General features: G+C 32.0%; 1 protein-coding gene across 48 annotated transcripts in view; it reads right to left on the reverse strand.

Annotated features, from left to right (window-relative positions):
- Positions 1 to 12,667, reverse strand: part of ZBTB20 (zinc finger and BTB domain containing 20) — an 838,712-nt gene that overhangs the window by 239,035 nt on the left and 587,010 nt on the right. For 17 of the 48 annotated variants that reach the window (XM_069553866.1, XM_069553842.1, XM_069553632.1 and 14 more), the window contains one exon: positions 11,288 to 11,387. The exons of the other annotated variants lie outside the window; for them this stretch is intronic. The gene's annotated coding sequence lies outside the window, so the exon portion shown is untranslated. The remainder of the gene's footprint in view (positions 1 to 11,287; positions 11,388 to 12,667) is intronic. 48 annotated transcript variants of the gene reach the window in all.

Raw genomic sequence — 12,667 nt, forward strand, 5'->3', positions numbered from 1 at the left:
CTGCAGCTACTCAAGTTTTCCCAATTGATCCTATCTTTCTATTCTCTTCTGCTTTTAGTGGGTGAGGTGAGGGGTGGGAATAGTGAAGCCACACAGGATGAAGCAGACAGACTGAGTCCTGAGGAATGATGCCATGGACTGGAGGGAATCCACAGTCGAGGCTGGGATGGAATTATCATGTCAAGGTCACTTAGGGCTTGGTCTGGAACCACCTGCATCGGAATCTCCTGAGGAATATGTTAAAAAGACATTTCAGCGTTTCACCCCAGAGCAACTAAACTGAATGAGTAGCTCTTGAGGTGGAACTCAAAGATCTACATTTTAAACAAGCTTCCCAAGTAATTCTTAGGCTACTGAAGCCTGAAAAGCACTGGCTTATATTCTTTGGAAGGACTGATGCTAAAGCTGAAACTCCAGTACTTTGGCCACCTCATGTGAAGAGTTGACTCATTGGAAAAGACTCTGATGCTGGGAGGGATTGGGGGCAGGAGGAGAAGGGGACGACAGAGGATGAGATGGCTGGATGGCATCACCAACTCGATGGATGTGAGTCTGAGTGAACTCTGGGAGATGGTGATGGATAGGGAGGCCTGGCGTGCTGCAATTCATGGGGTCGCAAAGAGTTGGACACGACTGAGCGACTGAACTGAACTGAACTGATGCAGTTCTCTGATCCTACACCCAGGGACAGCCCTGCTAGTATACCTTTGTTCCTTCTGTCCCAGTTGTCAAGATATATGTGCAAGTACAAATAGCTGACCTGGGAGGTATTAATGGTAGTGACAATAGCCCAAGGGCTTAGACAGTCATGTTTAACATGCACGATCTCATCCGATCCCTACAATAAGGATTGTGACTTAAGTATTATTACTATTCCATAATAATATTCCCATCTTTCAGATGAGGAAACTGAGATTCAGAGAGATGTAGTAATTTCTTGTTTTGAATGTGACACTGATTATTGTGAGAGTTCCTAAGTTTTAACCCTTTAGCTCTTAGCCTTGTGGAAAAATACGTTCTTGAAAGGTGTTTACTTTCAAAGATGTTCATGATTTGGTGATAAAATCATTGTAAAGGGTGTTAAGCACCTAAAATAAAACCATAACATTACTGTAAATGAGGTAAAGTGCCTAAATACTAATAAGATTGGTTATTTATTATAATACATAGGATGTGAGCATTTGTATTCATGTAACTTTTCTCCTCTGTATTTCTATAATTACTAAAATCATCTAAATTAAATTGCTGATCTTTGATTAATTCATTATGCACTTTGCCAAAACCTGAGGTATAAAAGGTAAATAGGACAAAGCCTCTGCCTTCAACTGGGTTTACAGTTCAGAGAAAAGAGATGAACATGTGTACAAATGGTTCCGGTTTACCTTGTGGTCAGTGGAGGCCTGAGTTGGAAAGAGAATGGTTCTTCTCTGGGCAGAAAGCAAAAAGGGTGTGGTCTGGAAATTTTTAGTTACTCTAGCACTTTGCCATTGGCCAGTGTAAGGAATTTTGATTTTTTAAGATTACATTTTTACTTATATAGTTTTGTTAGAAAAAGGGCAGACTGAGTTACTTGTGTACTTTGGGCTGATAAAACTTTATGTGGTTTATTCTTTCTGGCATCCAACCGGGTTCCTTTTTTGGCTAAATTCTGGGTATAAAGCCAAGTTAGTCATTATGTTTATTCATTCTTACATAAAGCAGCTGAAATTTTCCTTCTGAGATGGGTGCCTGATAAATGTTATCAGTAGTAGGTCATGCCACTCAATAAAAGTGACCTGTAGATACATTGGCTATGTCCTTTACTTTGTTTTCATCTGTTTCAGTTATTTAAAATGCTATTATTAGATTATGAAATTTTTACAATATGAGAAATTTAGAAGTTAAAAACAGTTGAGAACAAAGAGTACTCAAGATTTCTTCCCTTGTGATAAGCTCATACACATGCAGATGTGACCTGAACATATTAATGCCAGAGCTGATGGATGGACTAAAAAAAATGAGGTTCTGGAATGTCAAAGCACAGGCAGATGACCTAAGCAAATGTTCAAGAATCCAAAAAAAAAAAAAAGAAACTCTGGGAAACACTGGGCAATAGAAAGCATATGATATGATTTAGAAAATATATATCATATTTTAGATGAGAAGATTCTAAATATCGATATCTCAAGTACTTCCAAAGCTTAATAAATTGGAAAAGGAAGACCTTTTAATCCCTTTATGAAGTGATAAATAATAGACATCTGTTCTTTTTTCGAGCTGAATTATTATCAGATTTGGAATTATTTTTATTTACATTATTTACTGTTTGCTTAACATTTTTTACTTTTCTAATCATTATTTTCAGAATATTTAGAAAAGTTAAGGAAAAGAAGAAGTAAAATATCACTTAATTCCATCATACGGAGGAGGTACTAGTATTATTCACATTTTAATGTATTTCCTTTGATGTAACCAAATACTTTCATTCATTTTTCTATTGATAATTTGGGACCATGTTAGGTACACAAGTTTCTTTTGGATCAGGCATGTTCAGTTACAATGTTTCATGAACATTTCCTAGTAAATTAATATTTAAAATATTTTAAAATTAATAACTATATAGTTAATAACTTTATACAAATAATATACATATGTTCCATAATTTGCTCAATAATTTCTTTGATTAAATATTTAAGATTTTCTCTTCTTTTACTTTTATAAATGGCATTGTGATGAATAGGCTTGTATACAAATCTTTGTCTGAGTTTCAGGTTCCTGTAATTTCAGGTTCCTAGAAATTAAATGACTGGGCCAAAAGATACATTTTTAAAGAAAGTTTCTTGATAATGTAATGCCTATTACCTCACAGAATTTGGTGTCAACACATGTTCCCCCACAATTACTATTATATGAATGACAGTTTTACTGTACGTTTATCAGCATTAAAGATTACTGTTTTTATAAATCATGTCTTTGACTACCAGTGAGTTAAAATATTTTTTCATACATTTATCAGACAATTGCATTTCCTCTTTCATAATTTTTCTTTTTATAATCTTTTTAGATTTTTTTGAACAAATAGGTACTGACCATCTCAGTACCTTCTTATCTTTTGCTTCCATTTCATTTCTGATGCTGTCACTAAACCCTAGACTCTCCTTACCTAATCCTGAACCTTGACATCAGTCTGCCTAGTCTGCAGGTCATATTTCTTCCATTCTGATCCATTCTGTTCACTGCTGCCTAACAGTACTTTTGAAAATACTGCTGTTGTCATGTCAGTCCTGATTAAGATCCTACATTAACTCCCAGTTATTATTTATCTATTAGCTAAATCAACTGCCATCTTCAGAGGGAAATTAATCCCATTCTTGGCTATGTCCTTATGAGTTCTGTTGATTAACATAGGTTATTGAGATATGGAACTTATATGCAGTTAACTTTTTATATGTGAGTACGTATATACAGAGACACACGCACCGATACTGAATACTAGATATGAGTCTTGAAACGGGATTTACAGAGCTTGAAGCCCAACTTTTTATGTTTATAAATGAAGAAACTGACTCAAAGAGTTCAATAAAGTACTCGAAGTCATAGCGCTAGTTAAATGATAGAACTGGGACTAGAAACCAAGTCTCCCAATTCCTAGTTCAATGCCTTTAAGTAGGGAATAATAAAAAAATCATTTGTATAATTTAAAGACTAGAAACAGCTAGGAAACTCATTTAATTTAAATCTGTTCTTATGTATAAAAGATTGTGAAAATCCTGTCACATAGAAGGCTTGAGTGTTCTTATAAACATGAATAATATACTTATAAATTGATCAAATGTGTCATTAAAAGTTTCATAAAATTTGCACACCAGCAAATGACCCAGTTTATACTAGTTTGCTTTCTTCTCGTTAATCTACATTGTTTTATTTAATCTGTTTTGCTTCAGTAGAAGCATGGTGTTTTTATTTTAGCATGTTGTGGATCATCATTAAGTTTCTTGCTAATATCTTGTGGTATTCAATGGAAAATCCAATTTTCCTAGCAACTTCTATAAAGAATTTCCTCTGACAATAATTGGGGATTATAAGAACTACCCTAAAAAGAACTACGTCAATGTTCCTCTATTTAAATAGTAAACAACACAAACTATTTTGTAGGAGAATGGGCTGTGAGACTGGGAGTTGCCAAATATACTAATTATTTAGAGGGATAGGGCAGGGCAGAAGGGGTAGATGTGGGAATAGCTATGACTTGGACTAACTTGGATAGAAGCTCATTGATTGTAAAGGGTTGATTTAAAAGCATGTGTTTGCCCAACTAAAGTATTGACAGAAAGAGTATTTATTAAATCATACGGCAGTTAAACAGTTACAATATCCAACGTTTAAATGAATAGGCGGGTCATCCAGTGCTAGAGGGACACTAAAGAGATCTTAGCTATGTTTTCTTTCTCTGTGTGCATGTGTGTGCACACAAAATAGGCCTATTCATTTCATACTCAACAAACATTTTTAAGCACCTACCAGAAGCTCTCTATTACTGAAGAAATGATCCAGCTTTTTGTGATTATCCTCTCCACAGCTATATCACAGAGATGGATAATAATCTATACCTGACTAATGCATTATAACAAAAACTGAGAAAGTGGGTAGGAGGAGAGGAACGAAGAAGCAGCACCCTACATTTCTCATTTCACGCAGCATATGATTTCTTTAACAGCGATAATTAAAAACTAGTCTGAATGTTTTCAAAAATAACTGCTACTTTTTCTAATATTTATTTTATAGTATTTATTTTATCTACTACATCTACTACTAATAATATATACTATTTATTATTTTATAGTATTCTTCATTATTAGAAAAATAAACTTTGCTTTAAAACTTCTAAATTGCTATACTAATAATAAACAAATAAAAATAGTCATATACCATAAGAGAAAAAGAGAGAGAGAACCAAGGAAGCAGAATAACATAGAAAATACTCATTTTTTACAACAATAAATATTAAGTCAATTAATTTATTAAAATAAAAACCATAACATAGGCTTAAAATTCCACAAAATCTAACCATACAATAGTACTTTAAGAATACTAATTTTGTAGTGGAGAAAAGTGAATTTAAATATTACTTCTGCATTTACTAGTCATCACCTCTTTCCTAAGGATAAATTTACTTGGCTTATTTATATCAATTTCCTAGTTTATAAAACATGAATGAAAGTAACTGACTATATAGAGAGGATTGAATAAAACAATATCTATAAAGTTCAGTGCCCAGCACCACTAAATAATCAATAATAATAAATATTATTTGTAATATTTGTTTTAAAATGGTATATCTAAATGAAAGAGAGGTAAAAATCAAAGGAGTGTTATGCAAGATATACTGATAAGTGAAAAAACCAATACAATACAAAATGAAAAAATCTAAAGAGGCAGAGTGAGGCTTAAGAAGAAAGTAACCATTTCTGCAAAGAAACTAAAAGCAGTGAGGAGGGCTGAAGCCATAAGCCTACTGAAATTCAGATAGAGAAGCACACAGAGGTGGCTGGGAATCTAGGTCTTTGGAGTAATGGGACCAAAAATGTTCCATATGAAATGGTGGACCTAAGTCTGTTTTGCTACTTCAACAAGAGGCTGTAAAAAATATGGCCATCTGCTGCCTGGGGCAATATCTCATACAGAGCTGCAGGCACTGAAACGTGGAAGGATGAAGGTATAGATTCAGTCTCGTGATCAAATATTCTTAAAGGTAAGCTAAAGACACCATTATAAGATTTGGATTGGGACTAGAAAGCCAGGAATGCAGATAGAGGCAACTGGAAAACCATCAATCAAGGAGGTACAAAAAAAAAAGAGAGAGAGAGTGCCAACAGGGAAGACAAAAAAGCTGTATGACCAACATTAACCTGCAAAACAAAACTCTAAAACACAGAAAGGGAAGTTCATTTCTAGCTATTTTATTCTTTAGATGTGATGGTAAATGGAATTGTTCCTTAATTTCTCTTCCTGATCCTTTGTTGTTAGTCTATAGGAATGCAAAACAACCACAAAATTAATAACTGGAATATTCACTCCAGATAAATTAGATTTTATAGAATTGTCTGATAATGATTTCAAAATGAGTATATTTGCAATGTTCAGAGATATATAAGACTCACGTGTAAAAAGAACAAGAAATTACTGGATAAGAATAGACAACAATAAGATAAGAATAGGTACAGAAAATAAATCAAAAATCTTAAAAGTGAAAAAAATGTACACGTAAAAATACAATAGGTAGGATAATTTAAGACTGGGCAATTTCAAGGAGAGGATTAAGTGAGTTGGAAAGTGATATAAGGAATTCATTCAGAAAAAAAAATCACAGAAAGTAAAATATGTTTTAGGAAAATGAAAGAGCAGCTGACATATGGTAAATTGACAGGGAAACACCAATAGATAGCTATTAATATTATAAGAATCCCAGCAGAATAAAATGAAGGTAATGAAAAAGAAATAACAGAAGAAAAAAAAATAGCTGAGAATTTTCCAGAATTAGAGTCTTGAAATTAGAAAATATATCCATAGTTCATGACTGACAATTTAAAATAAATCCACATTAAGACACATTTCAGAGAAACTATAAGATACTAAGGATATATAAAAACTCTAAGAAGTTACCAGAGGGAAAAGGCCAAGTACTTAAAAAAAAGTTGAAAAATAGATTGATAGTAGACTTGTCCTATGTAATGACAGTAACAAAACAACAGTCTAAGATGTAATTGAGAAATATCTTCTAATGCTACACAAAATACCCAGATAATTGTTATTTAAAAGATAAAGACATTTTTAGGCACACATAGTGTGCTACCTAGGGCCCTCCATAGAGGATTATGAAAAGATGTAGTTCAACAAGAAGGAAAGCAAATCCAGAAAGGAAGCTATAGGATCTACAAATAATAGTGGGCATAGTAATAACTAAAACATATGAGTAAATACAATTAAGTATTGATTATAAAAATAAATGATAATTCTCTTTTGATATGATTAAAACAAGTAAGTAAAACTAAAACTCCACTCAAAACTTATAATAATGAGATTGATATTTAAGAAGTGGATAAAACATGCTAGACACTTTTATTTCTGCATGAAGGAGTAAGTCAGAAATACTAAAAAGTGGATTTTATTTTTTAATAGAAAATTAGGTAGGTTAAGTACACATAAAAAATTTTTAGTATGAGCACTGAAGATAAAGATAAGCCACATATGAACTTTAAGCCCAGCAATAAAATCCATGTACTAGGTCAGAAAAGAATTTTTTAAACTTTTTTTTCAATCAAAACTATATAAAACACAACTCATTGTAATGCAGTTGAATTCAGAATCAGTAATAAAAATAGAGCAAATATATGTTTGCCATGTAGAAACATATATATATATATATATATATATATATATATATATATATATATATAGGCTGCAATGCATGGCATGTGGGATCTTATTTCCCTGACTGGGGATTAAACCTGTGCCCCTGCACTGGAAGCATGGAATCTTAAACACTGGACCACCAGTGAAGTCCCTAGAAACATACAGTTCTAATTAAGGGTTAAAAATAAATCAAAAGAGATATTACAAAATATTTAAAATTAAAACTATATATCAAGACATGTTATGCAGCAAATGAGACACCTGAATGAGAATTTTGAGACAGATTCATTTTAAAAACAATAAAAAAATATTAAAATCGAATGAGAAAAAATCAACTCAGGAATCTAGAAAAAATGATCTAAATAATAAAATAAAAAGTAATGTTGACAAAAGCATAAAATAATGATATAGAAGGCAAAGACATAATCAAGTCAATAAGCAAACTCAAAAGCCAATTTTTGAAAAAAGTAAATAAAGTACAAAAATGTCTAACAGCTAGTAAAAGAGGTTAACATAAATAATATTAGGAATAAGAAGGGAACATATCTAAAGATAAAATTAAATATCTTAAGAATTTATGAAGGGCTTTGTGCAAATAAATTTGAAGTGTAGATTAACTGTTAACTGTATATTTTCCAAAAACATCCAATTTCTCCTTAAAATTGACTTAAGAAGAACTATAACACCTGAATAAAGCAATAGCTATGTAAGTAGAGGAACTGATGATAATATAACATCTACCTTACACTTCCTACCAGCTACTAATACAAAATATTAGGTCCAGATGATTTTAGAGGTAAATCTAACCAAATCTTCAGAATAGGTAATCTGTATAATATAAAAATGTTTCAGAAATAGAAAAAAATAAGAGAAAAATGTTGCTCAACTTATTTTACAAGGCTAGTATCACCATAACACCAAATGTCTATAATAAAAATTTTAAGAAAAGACTAATCTCCCCATGCAAACATATATACAAAGTTATCAGCAAATTAAACTCAAGATTGGATTTAAAAAACACACCAGGACCAAGTAAAAAAAAATTTTTTTTCCAGGAATATAAGAAATGCTGACTATTAAGAAATGTTTTAATATCATATAAAATACTAACATATTATTGGGAAATTTTATCACATTATTGATGCAGAAAGTGCATTAGATAAAATTTAATGAGTATTCTTATTTTTTAAAAATATTTATTTATTTATTTGGCTGTACTGGGTCTTTAGTTGTGGCAAGCAAACTCTTTTAGTTGTGCCATGTGGGATCTTGTTCCTTGACCAGGGATCCAACCCAGCCTCCCTGCACTGGGAGAGCATGAAGTCTTAGCCACTGGACCACCAGGGAAGTCCCGAGTATTCTTGATTAAAAATACTTAGCAAACTTTAAATAGCTGATGGGAACTTTTCAATAATAATTTTGATTTATCAAAATCCCAAGCAAATATCACATTTCCAGAACATTTCCATTAAAGGATGAAACAGAGCATTCCTAATGTCATGGCTTTTACTCCACACTCTGTAGAGGTCTCAGTAATGCAATATGACAGGAAAAATAAGTTGAATTGAAAATTAATCAATAAATTGGAATTGAAAATTAAGAGATATGTTGGAATTATTTACTCATGATATACATGTCCATGTAGAAAACCTAAGAGAATTTCAGTTTAGCCAGTGGAACTAGTAAGAGAGTTCAGCAAAGCTGTTGAGTAAACACCAATAATAACAAATAATCAATAAAGTGGAAAACAGACTTTATATATGATATCATGAAAATTAAGTTATATGAGAGGAATTCTAACAAATAAGATCAAGCAAGACCTTTATGGTGAAAATTAAAAAGCATTATTATAGAACTGGAAGGAAGAGCTCATCAAGTAGAGCTCTCAATGTTAAAAAGACACAGTATCATAAGAATATCCATTCTCCTCCAGATTACTATCTAAAGTTAATGTAATAATTAAAATTAGTAATAAATAATGAGTAAAATTCAACAGGGCTTTTGCTAAACTTGACTAAACAACCCTAAAATTTACCTTGAATAGCAGAAGGCCAAGAGGAGCAAAAAGAATTTTAAGGAAGAACAATGTAAAGAGATTTACCTTACCAAATAATAAGAATATTATAAAGCAATGGTAATTAAGGCACTTTGGTGTTAGCACAAGAATAGAAAAATAGTCCACTGGATGAAATAAAGATACTAAAAACAGATTTGATATAGGTGAAAGAGGCATTATAAATTAGTGGGTAAGGATGACTAATTTGTTAAATGGTGCTGGGATGACTGGGTTACCCACAAGGAAAAAAAAATAAAACAGGATGCATGTAAGATACCATACACAAAAACAAATGTCAAGAAGATTAGCGATCTAAATGTAAAAGAAAAACTTTAGAACTGTTAGAAGAAAATATAGGATGGTTTCTTAAGGATCTTGTCATATTGAAGGGTTTTTAAAATGACACAAGAGGACAAACCATAAAGGAAAACATCAATAAACTTAACTGCATTAAAATCAGAAGCTTTAAAAATAAATGCCACTAAATACAGTTAAAAGAGAATACTAAAAATTGGGAAAGGATATTTGCAATCTATATTGCCCAAAAGATGAGAATCCAGAATATTACAACAACTACAAAACCGAAACCAAAAGCTGTCCATAACAGTAGCTCAACAAATAACTCAATGGCAACGCACATGAACACACACGAGGAAATCCCAGTGGTTTATAAGTCAAAAAAATTTTTAATGATATATTATTCAATCCCCTCAGTCTGACAAAAATGTAAGAACCTTGGTCATTCCAAATGTGAAGCATATGGAGAAGGTCTCATGGACTGCTAATGAGAATATAAATCGATACTACCACTTTAAAAAGAAAAATTGCACAATTCTTAGTAAGTTATTAAACTTTAAACAATAAGAAATTGTTTAATAAAATTTTAAAATGCATTTTTTTCTTACAGTTTAGCATTTCCTCCTTTGCTTCCAAACATGTACAAAAATGTTAAGTACAATTTTGGTGGCAAATGGGAAATACCAGAAATAATGTCTAACAATTAGAGACTCAGATTTTAGTGACACATACAATAAAGTTCATTTTATATGACTCATAATTTATAGCTTATGTAAAACTAATTCATGATGATAGGAATCAGAAGAGTTGTGCAGTTTTTAATCTTTTGTTAAAGTTTTGGAGAACATAGCCTGTAAGGGGGCATGAAGGATTCTCCTAGGTATTGTGAATGTTTTGTATGTTGGATTGAATATTGTTGCATGGATGTATACTCACATAAAATCTCATCAAGCCATACAATTAATTTGTGTACTTCACTATACATAGCTTAGAATAATACACGATAAAAACAGGTTCGGAAATAAAATTTCCACATTGAGGTTTGTTTGACTTGGGTGCTGGATTCTTGTATGTTTACGTCATAATTCATACTTTTGTATGTCTGAAACATTTTACATTAAAAAATGACAGGACAGACTACTGCTTTTCCTAACTAGAACTGATCAAGGTAAAAGAAAACACTAGTGTCATCTTTTCCTCTTCACTGTCCCTGACATTAGGTCCAACTGTTCCAGGAATCAATAAACACTTCACAGCCAAGTGTACTTACAAAGTGATCATTTAGTTGAATCAAAGCAAAACTTTCAATTCACTTTTCGACTATGTGTAAAATCTAGGCTTTCTTAAGTGAATGACCAGCATCATGTATTAATACAATGCTTCCAATGCATAAAGATCAGTCATCCATTTAGGTGTTTCAAACATGAAGTGGGAGATTGCCAAGGATTTTTTTTGATGTGAATCAACAGGTGGTTTGGCATTAATATTGCTATTAGTTTCTGGGCTTCACCTCTGGTTTCAGAAAAGAAAAAGAGACAATACCTTTTCAATGCTGTATTTCAAGTTAACCATATGGAAAGCAAGGTTTTATTCCAGCCAATTCTCTTTGTCTCAAAGCGCGGAGGAAAAGTGCCAGCCACTGCTACTCCCGCCACCAGCCACGGTACAGATGTTTGGAAAATGCAAAAATAGAGAAATGAAACAAAAAGGGAACCCTCAAAAATAAGTTTTGCATAAATGAAAAATGGAGTACATAATTATTATAGCTGCAAAAAGGTAAATACATTTATTTTTTCCCATTGTGTTAAACGGAAAAAAACAAAACAAACAAAAACATTGATGTTTTAACTTAATGTTTTGTTGAAACCGACGATTACAAGGACCAACTCGTATGTGGCTAAAAATGGGAATAAAAAACAGATTTATTCTAATCTGATAAGATTTCTTTTACCTCAAAGAATTCTAGAATATGACCTACTTAAATGAATAGTTATAAAAGAAACAGATTCATTTAAAAATTCATGTTTTCAGGTGCCAAAATGGGAAAGGAAAAGTGTTTCTATGAAATCTTATAAGAGAAAAATAATTGAAATTATAATGGTTCCTTATACAACTCAGATAAAATATAGCTTGGTAAGAAATGTCTCAAAACTGTTCAACTGTACATTCCTGAATTAGCTTAGCTAATTTACAGACAGTTTTTCCAAAAGCAAACATCCTGTTAGATTTAAGCACGCCAATGTAAATTATTCTTTGTTTAAAAGAAAAAGTTTTTTAAAAATTATGTAATTTCTGAGAGAATATTGGCTGGATTGAAAGTTAGACCAGGATTTAGGTCTGGCTCTGCCACAGTCCTGTTGCATTTACCGTTGTTCCTGTTATGAAACAGGTCTGGTCTCAGTGTCCATATCTGTGAAGTGGACGTGTGACACGAATTGAGCCCTGTCGTCAAGCTCGTTTCCAGTCTCACCATTCTATGAACCCAAGGAAATCACTCCAGCACAAGAGCTTTTGTTTTCTTCCTTCCTTTCTTAAACTAACAACCAAATAAGTAAGTAAATATATATTAAAAGCACATATACTAATCCTCTATCTCTCTGAACAGGAAGAGAGAACATTTTTTTTGTTACCATTATCTATTCCCTAACGTATATTTAAAAAGAGAGTTCCCATATAAAAAGATCTTTATTTTTTCCTGAATCAAAAATAGCATATCATTTCTTTGCCATTTAAGTTCTATGAAGAAAGAAAACAGAAAATCATTATAGAAATCATATTAGGAACTTTAAGAAGGAAGAAAAAAGTCACTAAATTTCTTTTAAAATTCAATGGTTTGTTTACATCTTTTCTGTGACCGAAGATATAATTGCCACTTCAAACTACCTTCATTTCCTTTTCCTGGGGCAATAATCTTAACTGTGT

Source organism: Ovis canadensis, chromosome 1 (assembly GCF_042477335.2).
Source record: "Ovis canadensis isolate MfBH-ARS-UI-01 breed Bighorn chromosome 1, ARS-UI_OviCan_v2, whole genome shotgun sequence".
Taxonomy (NCBI): domain Eukaryota; kingdom Metazoa; phylum Chordata; class Mammalia; order Artiodactyla; family Bovidae; genus Ovis; species Ovis canadensis.